General features: G+C 48.0%; 1 long non-coding RNA gene across 1 annotated transcript; it reads right to left on the bottom strand.

Annotated features, from left to right (window-relative positions):
- LOC123385109 lies at nucleotides 1-1423 on the bottom strand. The gene is made up of 2 exons (XR_006597213.1): nucleotides 998-1423; nucleotides 1-313 (listed from the first exon to the last, which is right to left on the bottom strand). It is a non-coding gene; the product is annotated as an uncharacterized LOC123385109 (long non-coding RNA).
- Nucleotides 1424-12953: the final 11530 nt, after the last annotated feature.

The raw sequence follows: 12953 nt of genomic DNA, 5'->3' as shown, positions 1-12953 counted from the left end.
TTTACGATGTTATTAATGGAATTTTAGGTTTCATTATAGACAGCATTGTCCAGACCAATACCCAAAGAAGTCCATTTTCCATCTGGACCCCATCTCTTGTTTCAGGTTGATTGTAACAGTGGTGAGGCCTTACACGGGGCTGGGCTCATGACCAGCTCCGTGATCCTTCAGATGAGCAGTCTCCAGAAAACTCCTCAGCCTCCGACCTCTCTCACCCATCACGCACATTCTAGTTCATGCGTCAGGATGCAGTTCAGGCATCACTTGTTCTGTGAAGTCTTCCCATCTCTCCCAAACTGGGTTGAATCCTCCCCTGCATCACAGAGGTACACAATCTATTTTTATGATCAAATGACTTGTCTGTGAACTCCTGGGCGGATGATTAAATCAATGGATTGAAAAAGTCTCTGTGTCAATAACTCCTCTAAGTGTCCGTCCCCGGTGCACATGGAAACCGAGGTATCACTTTAGATGCGTCCTCCCCACCCCGCCTCCGCCGCCGCCCAAATCAACCAACATTTGGTCAGCTGCTAAGTTCTGCCCATTCCACTTTCAAAGTATGGCTCGAGTATGCCCCTTCACCTGCCAGAACTTCACCTCTTGTCGCACAGCCTCACTGTCTCCCTCCACCCTCTCAAGAGCTTGCCTTGACCCTATCGTTCACCTGCCTCCAGTCTCTTTTGGGCTCTTCCTGGTCCTCAGGATCAAATCCAGGCTCCGAAAGCCCATCGCAGTCTTAACCCTGGCTCCTCCTACCCCCTCGTGTCTTCTGTGGATGACCCGCCCTTCCTACCCACACTCAATCCCACCAAACTGGCCCTTCATGGATGGCACCCACAGCCTCAAATGCCCTTTCATCTGGGATGATGTTTTGATTTGATTTGTTCCCCTTTCTCCATCCTCCTCACCGCGCCTGAGTGAAATAGGCAAATGTCTTTGTGTTCATTGTGTGGGAAAGGGATATGGCAGGGAGTAAAGCAGAAAGTGCCTTCCTGACCTTCTTGCTTTTGTTTGCAAAATCTATACCACCGAGGGGAGATAGTTCCTGCATACAGATGAAGTGTCTTGAAGAAACATGGAGAGAGATTTGTCTTAGTCCAGAAAAAAGGATCCTCTGAGCTGAAGGGAGCACACGATAGAAGAGATAGTTCTGTGGGTCATGGAGAGGAGGGAGCCCTGCATACCGCTTACCCCCACCAAGGGTGACCCCCTCCCAGAGGAATGGCTATGGTGGCATGTCCAAGAGGATGGATGGGCCTCCAAAGACTGGAGGCAGCTCAGAAGACGCCTGAAAGAGGCCATGGAGACAGGCACACTTGTTGCTAAGAGATGCCTAAGATTCCAGAACCAAATGCCTCAAAGGACTGAGGTTATGTCTCTTGCTAGCCTAGCAGACTGGGGGCTCAGATAAGAATGTAACTGAGTTTGGGGGAAAAAAAGAGGGAGATCTTGTCCACTTGAATTTACAGAGTGAGGTTCACACTCTTTTTAAACAATTTTTAAAAATAGTTATTGATTTATTTTGAAAGACAGCAAGCAGGGAAGACACAGAGAGAGAGAGAGAGAGAGAGAGAGAGAGAGAGAATCTCAAGCAGGCCCCATGCTGCCAGCACAGAGCCCAGCGTGGGGCTTGTACCCACGAACCATGAGATCATGACCTGAGCCGAAATCAGGAGCCAGACGCTAAACCAGCTGAGCCACTCAGGTGCCCCAAGGTTCGCGCTCCTTCTGCCCTTCTCACCATTTCCATCTCTTCAGTGTTTATGTGCTCACTCTGCAGGAGATTGTCTCCGAGTTAGCCCGTCTCCTGGGCCCTCACTGCCTCTCGTCTATCCTTCTAGTGTATTACTTATTTTAGACTTATTGATTCACTCCGTAGAATATGTGCTAGGTGTTATCATTATCATTTCAGTTTACGGATGAAGAAATGGAGGCTCAGAGAGGTAAAGATGGGGTTTGAACCTGCCCTGCTGCTCCAGCTCCTGGGTTCGGACCTTTGAACCGCTGTGTGCTGTCGTTTGTGTCTGCCCTCGCCATCCGCCGTCCTCCCCCCTCCTCACAGCCTCTGCCCTCTGGCTTGGAGGCTCCCGGGTCCTCCTCTCCTGCAGGACAGAGAGCATCTGCTGACTGTCTGTGGGGCTGAGCTTTTTCCCTGGCAGCTTTTTTTTATTTTTTATTTTTATGTTTTTAAATAGACGTCACGTCCAGCTCGGAGCGCAACACGGGGTTTGACCTCGCGACTGTGAGATCAAGACCTGAGCTGAGACCGGGAATCAGACACTTAACGGACAGAGCCACCCAGGCATCCCTCCCCCTGCAGCTTTAAACAAACACATGTGATTAGGAGGATGTATCTCTTCATGTTGGCAATTTATTCCCTTCTATGCAAATTGTCCAACTAATTGATAAAGAAAAAACAATGCAATTCGGACCAGTGAGCTTTTGAAAGAGAAAATGAAAGAGCAAATCAGTGGCATCCAAATAGTCCTGGGCTTGAGTCTGAATCCCAGCTCCACTGGCTTCTGCTCTTGGGACCTCGGGCAGGTCATATCGCCAGTCTGAGTCTCACTTTCCTCATCTAGGAAGGGAGCGTGCTGGTCCCTACTTCACAGGGCTGCTGGGAAGGTCATTTAAGAAAGTATCCAAATGGTTTGGGAACTCCAAGATGCTACAGAAGGAGCAGTATGGGGGGTAAAAGTTCTTTTTTTTAATTTATTTTTTTATTTTTTATTTTTTTAATTTTTTTTTTAATTTTTTTTTTCAATTTTTTTTTCAACGTTTATTTATTTTTGGGACAGAGAGAGACAGAGCATGAACAGGGGAGGGGCAGAGAGAGAGGGAGACACAGAATCGGAAACAGGCTCCAGGCTCTGAGCCATCAGCCCAGAGCCCGACGTGGGGCTCGAACTCCCGGACCGCGAGATCGTGACCTGGCTGAAGTTGGACGCTTAACCGACTGCGCCACCCAGGCGCCCCAGGGAGGGAAAAGTTCTTGACATGCAATTGCAGAAAAGCCCGTCAGGGGTCTTTGCATTCTCTTCAAGTCTGTAGAGCACACAGTCAACACCGCCGGAAACTCAGGGAGTCATGACTATACTCAGGTCTCGTAGACTCTGCTGCGGCTGAAGTGTGTCCGCCACCAAAAAGGTATGCTGAAATCTCAGCCCTTGGCACCTCAGGATGCCTTATTAGGAAATAGGGTCCGTACAGAGGTAATCAAGTTCAAATGAGGTCATTAGGGGGTGCCTGGGTAGCTCCGTCGGTTAAGCGTCTGACTTCAGCTCAGGTCATGATCTCGCGGTCTGTGAGTTCGAGTCCCGCGTGGGGCTCTGTGCTGACAGCTCAGAGCCTGGAACCTGCTTCGGATTCTGTGTCTCCCTCGCTCTCTTCCCCTCCCCCCACTCATGCTCTGTCTCTGTCTCTGTCTCTGTCTCAAAAATAAATAAATATTAAAAATAGAAAAAAGCGGGCCCTGATCCTGTATGACTGGTGTCCTTCTAAAAAGGGGGAAATTTAGATGCAGAAACATGGGCGCCGGGAAAACACCTGGTGAAGACAGAGGAACAGAGTCATGCATCTGGAAACCAAAGCTGCCCGCAAAGCGGCAGAAGCCAGAGAGAGGCCTGGGCACCTTCTCTCTCATGGCCCTCAGAAGGCAACGACCTCGCCAGCTCCTTGACCTTAGACTTCTAGCTCCAGAGCGGTGATTTTCAGCCCCTCGGCCTGCGGTTTGGGTCAACAGCGGCCCTGGCCGACTCATCGAAGCCCCGGAGGCTGTGCTCTTTCTCTAAGCTGCACGCCACAACCGTTCGCTGTGTGCTTGTTCTAATAAACGAACACGGGTTTGAGTAAATCTATCCGATTCAGCGTCAGTCCCCTGAGCCACGTGCCAGGTCTCTGCTAGGAACTGGGGAGCCAGTGACTCCCGAAATGCAGACCCCTACCACCTTCAAGGTGATGGCGACGGATGCCAAGCACAGCTCCAAAGCGATGCCCTCCATTCTTTTAAATTTCCCGCAACCACTGGGGCAGTGCCCAGGCCTGGAGTGGCTGCTGGGGACTTGCAGAGGGGAGCCCCCGGCCTCCGCCACAGCCTCTGGTGTCAGGGGTTTCACAGCGTGGTGGTGGGGACAAGCACCCCCAGATACTAACGACCCCCTCGCGTCCACAGGCACACATCCACGGCCGCCAGCCCTGAACTGGCCAGGAGAGAGAACCTAGGAGCGAAACGAAACTTCATTTGGACTGGATGAGCTGGAAACAAACTCTCTCGCTCACGACTTTGCTGTTAGCTCTCCAACGCCTTTGCAATCAGGAGCTAGATAGAATAGCATCAGCAATTTGGGCTTGGCATCAGCAATTTGGGCTTGGCATCAGCAAAGGTACTTGGCACGTAATTGCCTTTGGAAGGGACATGGAAGGAAAGCTTTTAAAGAAGTCATTGTTGTCATTTTCTCCTGAGTGAGAGGTGGTGCTTTTCATTAGTTGTTCTCTGACCCCTTTCTCAGCAACCCCGGGGGAAGCCCGGTGGGGGCCCGGTTCAGGCCAGCCCTAGGCCGGGCCGGTCTCCTCCGCCCTTGCCCGGCGATGCCCGGCTGGCTGCTGCCGTAGGGGGAGAGCAGGCCTTCCAAGGGAAGGACGACAAGGGCGTTGGGGACTCAGCATTTGCCACTGGCTTGGGCTTCGGCCTGCAGCACCTTCTTACAGCTCTGGGAAGAAAGCCTCTTTCAACTGAGGCCTGGAAGTTTTGTATGCCCGAGAGGTGGGCCTGAGAGTCTGCTCCTCTGTGATAGGTCTGTCTTTGATCCAGGCCTATTAGACTGCTTTACTGTGGCCGATTGAGTCTTTTGCAAATACATTTCTTTTTCCCAAAGCGAAGGGACAGTTTTGTTAGTTTTATTTCATTTTTTTTTTTCCCTGCAACAATGAAGCAGGGAGAAGTCAACACGCCAGATTTCCTTCTCAGAAGGGCATGGTGTTTATGTGGAAGAAACACCTTGAGAAAGCAGTTTGGATGGATGACAGGTGACATTCCAAGACACAGGGCTTCAAAATATTTCACTCCAAGTCCCCTGAAAACAACAATCATTTAAACAGCTTCGTTTTCCCCTGTACCTTTTCAGGTTGATATGTAAATCACAAGTTTAAATAGTCGTAAGAGATGCTGCTTACTATTTATTGTATGCTAAGTACCTGCTTTAAATACATTTCCTTTGGAACGTTGAAGCTGCACATTTAAGCTTTTTCAGTTTTGAAAACCCGTCTGCTGCCTTGTCTAAATGGCAAGGCCATTTATTTAAACTATCAGCCAAATCAAACGGTCAGGAAGCATCTGACTTCACCGCTTGGTTGAAAAAACTGAACCCTGACACGATCGCCCTTCTGAACTCCAGTTCTAAGTTGGACAGACAGACACACAGAGAGAAAGACAGACAGGTAGATATACAGACGGAAATAGACCAATACACAGTTGAATAAAGCCAGAAGGAAGCCCCGCAAGGAATTTCTTCACTGAAGGTCTTTGCTTTGCTAAGGGACTCTCCCCCTAGAGCTGTTGTCTCAAATCTTTCCCTCTATTTGGGCCTGGCAACCTTGGCCCCCTGTGGCAAAGCATTAGAGTACTAATTATGATGGAAGGGAAGCAAGCCTTTCTTCTGTTAGGTGCAGGACAGGGTTTTGTAAAAGGGGAGGTGGGAAAGGAGAACAGAGACCCTACAAGCTGGTGGGGAGCGCATTTTGGAAGGTTGTGCTTTTGCAAGCCGAAAATCTGGCAACCGGTTCCCTAAAGCACATCCAAGTCTTTGTGCACTCCCAGGGCTCCGCTCCCCCAGTTGGAAGATTCCCAGATAGTATAAGGAGAAAAAGGGATTGATGACAATTTGCGAAGAGGTTCACAGACGCATGGAGAGGGCTGGAGACCCCAACTCCGGGCTTAGCTCCCTGGCCAGCGCTCAAAACCATGTTGAAGGGAGTCCCGATAAGGAGGCCAAATGCAAGGACTCCATTCACGGCAACAGCTGTAGGGCAGGGAAGGAACGGAGAAGCAGTGTTGTAAGAGTCTCCTCTCTCAGCCCGTGCTATCCCCCCCACCCCCACCCCGGTATGAAAGAGTTCAGACATTTTCAGAGTTAAGAAAAGAATGCACTGGCATGACCGTTAAAATAGTCCACATTTGTAAGTCTTTTTGGTTCCAAGAAATGACTGTCTAAAGAATGGAGCCCTCTCTCTCCGAGCTCCGTCTTGTGTCCTGGTCAGAGTTTCGGGTTATTCGAGACAGACACGGAGGATCAAGTTTAGGCTGCATTATAATTTTTCTTAGAAGAGATATGTTTGTGATTTGGGAGGTAATTGTCCAGCCTCTGTCGCCCTGCCCCAGAATATTGCAAAGTCCTCCCAGTCAGTCACCTGCCTCCGGTCGGTCTCGTTTTCTTCTTCCAGCGGGTCTTCCTCAGAGGCCACCAGAGCGATCTTCCTTTTTTGGAATCTTAAGAAATTGTTGGGGGGAATATACACTGATGCAACTACTTTGGAAAAAGTTATGGGAGTTTTTTTTTTTTGTTTTTTTTTTTTTTAATGACACGAAACATAACCCTACTGCGCGGTCAGCAATGGCACTCTTCAATATGAAGGCACATGTCTACACAAAGACTCGTGTAAGACTCTCCATAGCAGCATTTTCCACAATGGCCAAAACACGGGAAAGAGCCCAGGTGTGCGTCAGTGGGAGACTGGGTAGCGGAACCGTGACGTCTCCCCATGATGGAACACCACTAGGAAACCAAAGGAAGGAACGCTGGTCTATACAATAACGTCGATGGAAACTGGAAGCATGATAGTGTGTGAAAGTAGCTTGCCTCCGAGAGTACAGGCTATATGGGGCACCTGGGTGGCTCAGTCAGTTAAGTGTCCCGCTCTTGATGTTGGCTCAAGTCATGATCTCACAGTTTGCGAGTTCCAACACCATTAGCACATAGCCTGTTTGGGATTCTCGCTCTCTCTGCCTGTCCCCCCACTCACCTGTGCCCTCTCTCTCCCTCAAAAAAAAAAAAAAAGGGTGCAGACTATCAGATTCATTTACATAAAGTTTTTCAACAGCCCAAACTAATCTGTAACGATAGAAGTTAAGACAGTGGGGGGGGGGGGGGGGGGGGGAGGAAGAAAAGAAAAGAAAAGAAAAAAAACCCTTTACAGCACTCATAGAAATAAACATGTGATTTTTCTATTTATATCAATTAATGGGCAATATATTAATAAATATACAAATAGTGAAAAAACAAAACAAAACAAAAAGACAGTGGCTGCCCCTGAGGGTGGGTGGGTGTGGAGATCGAGGGGCAAGGAGCACGAGGAAGGTTCTGGAGTGATGTGAGTGTTCTGTCTTGACGCCTGCTTGCGTTTCACAGGGGCGTCATTTGTCAAAACCCGTCAGCAGGTACTTGGAAGATTTGTGCATTTCGCCATATGAAATTCTACCTCGCAATACATAAAAGAACTGTAAATGGATATTGAACACTGGTTGATGACACGCATGCTGAAACGTTTGGGAGGGAGTGTACTTTGAAATGCATGAAAGCTGAGGTAGGATAGGGACCGGATGAAGGGTGGAGAGATACGTGATTAAGGAAACGCAGCCAAGCGCTGGTTACGTCTGGGTGGTGGGCGTGGCTCCTCCCTGTATGGGTCCTTTAAGGTAGGTTTGTCTCCAACGTCACATTCTATGCCCAGGGCTCAGCACAGCGCCTGCTTTGAGCGGCTTCTCAGGCATTTTGCTCATTGGGTCACCATAACAATCTGATGAGGCATGGGTCACCCGAGGTTACAGATGAGAAAACAAAGTTTCACCTGTCAAGTCAGATCGTTGGTTAGAGGTAAGCCTGGGTTGCAGCCCGGGGCTCCGCCCCCAGCATGCATATTCTAATCATCTCCCCGAGCCCATTCTTTCAGAGGGCAGTAGCTATTTTAAGTTCTGCTGGCCACGTCCAAAAGTGTTTCCTGTTCTGCAGCCACAGACCACGAGGACTTCACAGAGGCTGGCTGACTTTGGTGTAGTATGCTTTGCGCCCTGACCTGCCACCTGCTCTTTCTCTCCTAAACATTTTGACTTTCAGACAGTGACTCTAACGGATTGACTCGTGTCCCCCACGAGTTCATGGGTTTAAGTCCTAACGCTGAGAATCTCAGAATGGGACCTTATTGGGAAATAGGGTCTTTACCAATGACCAACTTACAAGGAGGTCATTAAGGTGGGCTCTAATCCAAGGTGACTGGTTTCCCAGTAAAAGTGGGAAATGCGGACACAGAGACAGACATGGCCACAGGAAGATCGCCACGTGAACGTGCAACAGAGATCAGAAAGATGCACCTACAAGTATAGGAATGCCGAAGATCACCGGCAAATCGCCCAGAAGCCGGGAGAGAGGCGGGGAATACGTTCTTCCTCAGTGTCGACAGAGGGAACCCACCCGCCTTGACCTCAGACTTCTGGCCTCCGGAACTACAAGACAATAAATTTCTGTGGTTTAAGCCACCCTCCTGTGGTATGCGGTTACAGCAGCCTTAGCAAACTCACATCGCATTCTTAGTCCCAGGCCATTTTATTCTGTGACTTGTTTTGAGAGCCATCTCTCACACGCACTCCAGGGTGCAATACTGTACGTTTAGCTGAGTCCTTAAAGACGATATGGCTTAGGGGCCCCTGGGTGGCTCAGTCGGTTAGGCGTCCGACTTCGGCTCAGGTCATGATCTCACAGTTCGTGAGTTCAAGCCCCGCTTCGGGCTCTGTGCTGACAGCTCAGAGCCTGGAGCCCGTTTCAGATTCTGTGCCTCCCTCTCTCTCTCTGCCCCTCCCCTGTTCATGCTCTGTCTCTCCCTATCTCAAAAATAAATAAACGTTAAAAAAATTAAATAAAAAAAAAAGACGATATGGCTTAGAAATATGCTCCCGGAGAAACTTGACTGATAGCATAATGAGGGCCAAGGGAAGACCAGATTTCATTTATGGAGATGTATTTTCCAGGTGACCTTTCAGGCATCCATCTGTATATCATGTCCTCCCAGAAAGTTGCTGGGACTGAAAATGAAGCTGCTTAATAAAACTACAAAAGTATCTCTACATTATGCTACATATCAACATGTCTGTGGAAAAAGTAGTTCATGCTCATTTAAAAGAGTGAGGCTTAAAGGGTGAATGGCATTTTTCCCCCCCACCTAAAGGGAAAGGATAAGTCACATTCTTTTCCTCTGTCCTCTTTTGCTTCCTTCTTTCCCTTCCTCAGCCCAGCTCCTCTAACATGTCCAGCCCTGTGCTAGCTGCTCGTGACGGTATATGGAAGACTGTCCACACAAGATTCATGTATCCATTCCCTGGTGCAAGAAAGCAGGCATTGAGCTCTGGACTACATTTCCCAGACCCCCTTGTTTCTAGGAAGGGTTCATATGATTGAGTTCTGGACACCAGAATATGGGAGGAAGTGATGTATGCCAATTTCCTGTGAGCTCGGTTCTAATTTTATTTTATTTTATTTTATTTTATTTTATTTTATTTTATTTATTTTATTTTATTTATTTTATTTATTTTATTTATTTTATTTTATTTTATTTTATTTTATTTATTTTATTGTATTTTATTGTATTTTATTTATTTTATTTTATTTTATTTTATTTAAATTTAAGTTAGTTAATATGTGGTGTAGTATTGGTTTCAGGAGTAGAGTTTAGTGATCCATCACTTACAAAAACACCCAGCAATGGGGCGCCTGGGTGGCGCAGTCGGTTAAGCATCCGACTTCAGCCAGGTCACGATCTCGTGGTCCGGGAGTTCGAGCCCCGCGTCAGGCTCTGGGCTGATGGCTCAGAACCTGGAGCCTGTTTCCGATTCTGTGTCTCCCTCTCTCTCTGCCCCTCTCCCGTTCATGCTCTGTCTCTCTGTGTCCCAAAAATAAATAAACGTTGAAAAAAAAATTAAAAAAAAAAACACCCAGTGCTGATCCCACCAAGTAACCTCCTTAACACCCATCACCCATTTAGCCCATCCCCCCACCCGCCTCCCTACCAGCAACATTGTTTGTTCTCCGTATTGAAGAGTCTCTTATGGTTTGCCTCCCTCTCTGGCTTTGTCCTATTTTTCTTCCCTTTCCCTATGTCCATCAGTGTAAGCTCAGTTCTTAATAAATTAGAACAACTGTCCCTTAACTTGCAGGTACTTCACTTTGTTATGATGCTTTTAGTTGCAATGATCAGAAACCTATTATCAGACATAGGTGAAGGGGAAAGAACATAAAAAGCCTATCAGGGGACAGAGAAGGGATTCATTAGAACTCTGGCTTTTAAAAATACCGCTGATACAGGGAGGTGTTTTAGGAGATTGGAGAAAAGGTATTAAATAACATTGAATCACACTAAGAAAAGGTTACTGTTTTTGTATATCTCTATAAATCCTGATTACATTAATCAGGAAGTCTTGGGGTGCCTGGGTGGCTCTGTCGGTTGAGTGTCCGACTTCGGTTCAGGTTATCATCTTATGGTTCATGAGTTCGAGCCCCTCATTGGGCTCTGTGCTGACATCTCAGAGCCTGGAGCCTGCTTTGAGTTCTGTATTTCCCTCTCTCTCTCTCTGCCCTTCCCGCTTGTACTCTGTCTGTCTCTCTCTCTCTTAAAAATGAATAAAACATTAAAAAACAAACAATAAAAAACAAACAAACGACAGGCTGAGTAAAGATTTTTTGCCGTATTCCATTTCAACCAATCACTGGAACATGTGCTATGTAAAGAAATCCTACAAACCAATTAAAGAAAATACAGAACTCAGGATATAGGGCAATGAGATGAACATTTTCTTCATACACGGGGAATCCCAATGGCCGAGCCATATGCGAAGAAGGGCTCAGTCTCACCATCAATGGGGGAAACGGAAGTGAGAACAACACTATGACGATCAATTTGTATGAATTAGTGCGGCGAACATCGGTGAGCGAATAATTCCAAGTGCTGGTGAGGATGTGGGCGACCAGAGCACATGGGCTTAGAAACAAGAGCCCAGCTCGGGCGGAGTCCCGGAGAGTGATCTGTAGCACGTGGCAAAGTTAAGGATGCATGTGCCATGTGTTGGCTAATTGAGCTGGGTATATAGCTCAGCTTGCTTCTTTCCAAGGTCTGCAGGGGAAACATGTACTAGGATAGTCATTTGCTAGGATCTGTGTGGAAGGGGAGGCGAGGATCTAAGGCAACCTGGGTGCCCATTAGGGGCAAACACAAGTCAGAAGTGCGGTGGGCGCACACTGCGAAATACTACACAGGAGCCAGGTGCCGCACGACAGGTGCATATCCCACTGCATGGAAAGATCTCCCTGCAGTGAAACTGAGAGAGAGAGAAGGGAAACCCGATGGGGTTCACAGCACAATACTATTTTTTTTAACGTTTATTTATTTTTGAGACAGAGAGAGACAGAGCATGAATGGGGGAGGGTCAGAGACAGGGAGACACAGAATCTGAAACAGGCTCCAGGCTCCGAGCTGTCAGCACAGAGCCCGACGTGGGGCTCGACCTCACGGACCGCGAGATCATGTCCTGAGCCAAGGTCAGCCGCTTAACCGACTGAGCCACCCAGGCGCCCCAGCACAATACTATTAATTTAAGTTGAAACACGTTCCCTCCAAAGCAACATGACTTGGCTGGCAAGAATCAATCCACAGTTAAGGCCATATGAGACACATCAGACTGGGGGCCAAGAGGAGTAATGTTAACAAAGAATCGGGAGGAAAGAGAGAAATGTAAAATAAAGAAAAAGTAAATCAGCAAGATGTCTGACCACTGGCCTGGGTGGTGTTTAAGTTAGGTGGTGTATGGGAGACGGCTGGGACAGAGGACCCAGTTAGGGCACCATGATAATAGTCCAGATGAAGGAAAAGAAGCCTTGAACTAAGTAAATACTAAGGCTGGAGCAATGGCAACTGACTTTTTATGAATGTAATTTATTGTCGGGGCGCCTGGGTGGCGCAGTCGGTTAAGCGTCCGACTTCAGCCAGGTCACGATCTCGTGGTCCGTGGGTTCGAGCCCCACGTCAGGCTCTGGGCTGATGGCTCAGAGCCTGGAGCCTGTTTCCGATTCTGTGTCTCCTTCTCTCTCTGCCCCTCCCCCGTTCATGCTCTGTCTCTCTCTGTCCAAAAAAATAAATAAACGTTGAAAAAAAAAAAAACTGATGAGGGGCACCTGGGTGGCTCAGTCGGTTGAGCGTCCGACTTCGGCTCAGGTCACAATCTCGCGGTCCGTGAGTTCCAGCCCCGCGTCGGGCTCTAGGCTGATGGCTCAGAGCCTGGAGCCTGTTTCAGATTCTGTGTCTCCCTCTCTCTCTGCCCCTCCCCTGTTCATGCTCTGTCTCTCTCTGTCCCAAAAATAAATAAACGTTAAAAAAAAAAAAAGTTTAATTTATTGTCAAGTTGGGTTCCATACAAAACCCAGTGCTCATCCCAACAAGTGCCCTCCCCAATGCCCATCCCTCACTTTCCCCTCTCCCCCACCCCCCCATCCACCCTCAGTTCTCTGTATTTAAGAGTCTCCTGTGGTTTGCCTTCCTCCCTCTCTGTTTGTAACTATTTTTCCCTCTTCCCCTCCCCCATGGTCTTCTGTTAAGTTTCTCAAGATCCACACAGGAGCGGAAACATATGATATCTGTCCTTCTCTGGCTGACTTATTTCACTCAGCATAATACCTTCCAGTTCCATCCACGTTGTTGCAAGTGGCATGATTTCACTCTTTCTCATTTATGGCAACTGATTTAAGAGAGATATGGGAGGAGGCAGAAATGATGGGGCGTGTGACAAATTGGACGTGGGGGATGAGAGAGAGGGAAGAGTCTAGAATAGTTCTTTGTTTCCAGACACCTAAGTGAACTACCCTGGCCTTACTAGGACAGGGAAACCAGAAGGCGAACCAGGTTTGGAGTGAAAATAACGA

Source organism: Felis catus, chromosome A1 (assembly GCF_018350175.1).
Source record: "Felis catus isolate Fca126 chromosome A1, F.catus_Fca126_mat1.0, whole genome shotgun sequence".
NCBI classification, from domain to species: Eukaryota; Metazoa; Chordata; class Mammalia; order Carnivora; family Felidae; genus Felis; species Felis catus.
This window is presented reverse-complemented; position numbering and strand designations above follow the sequence as displayed.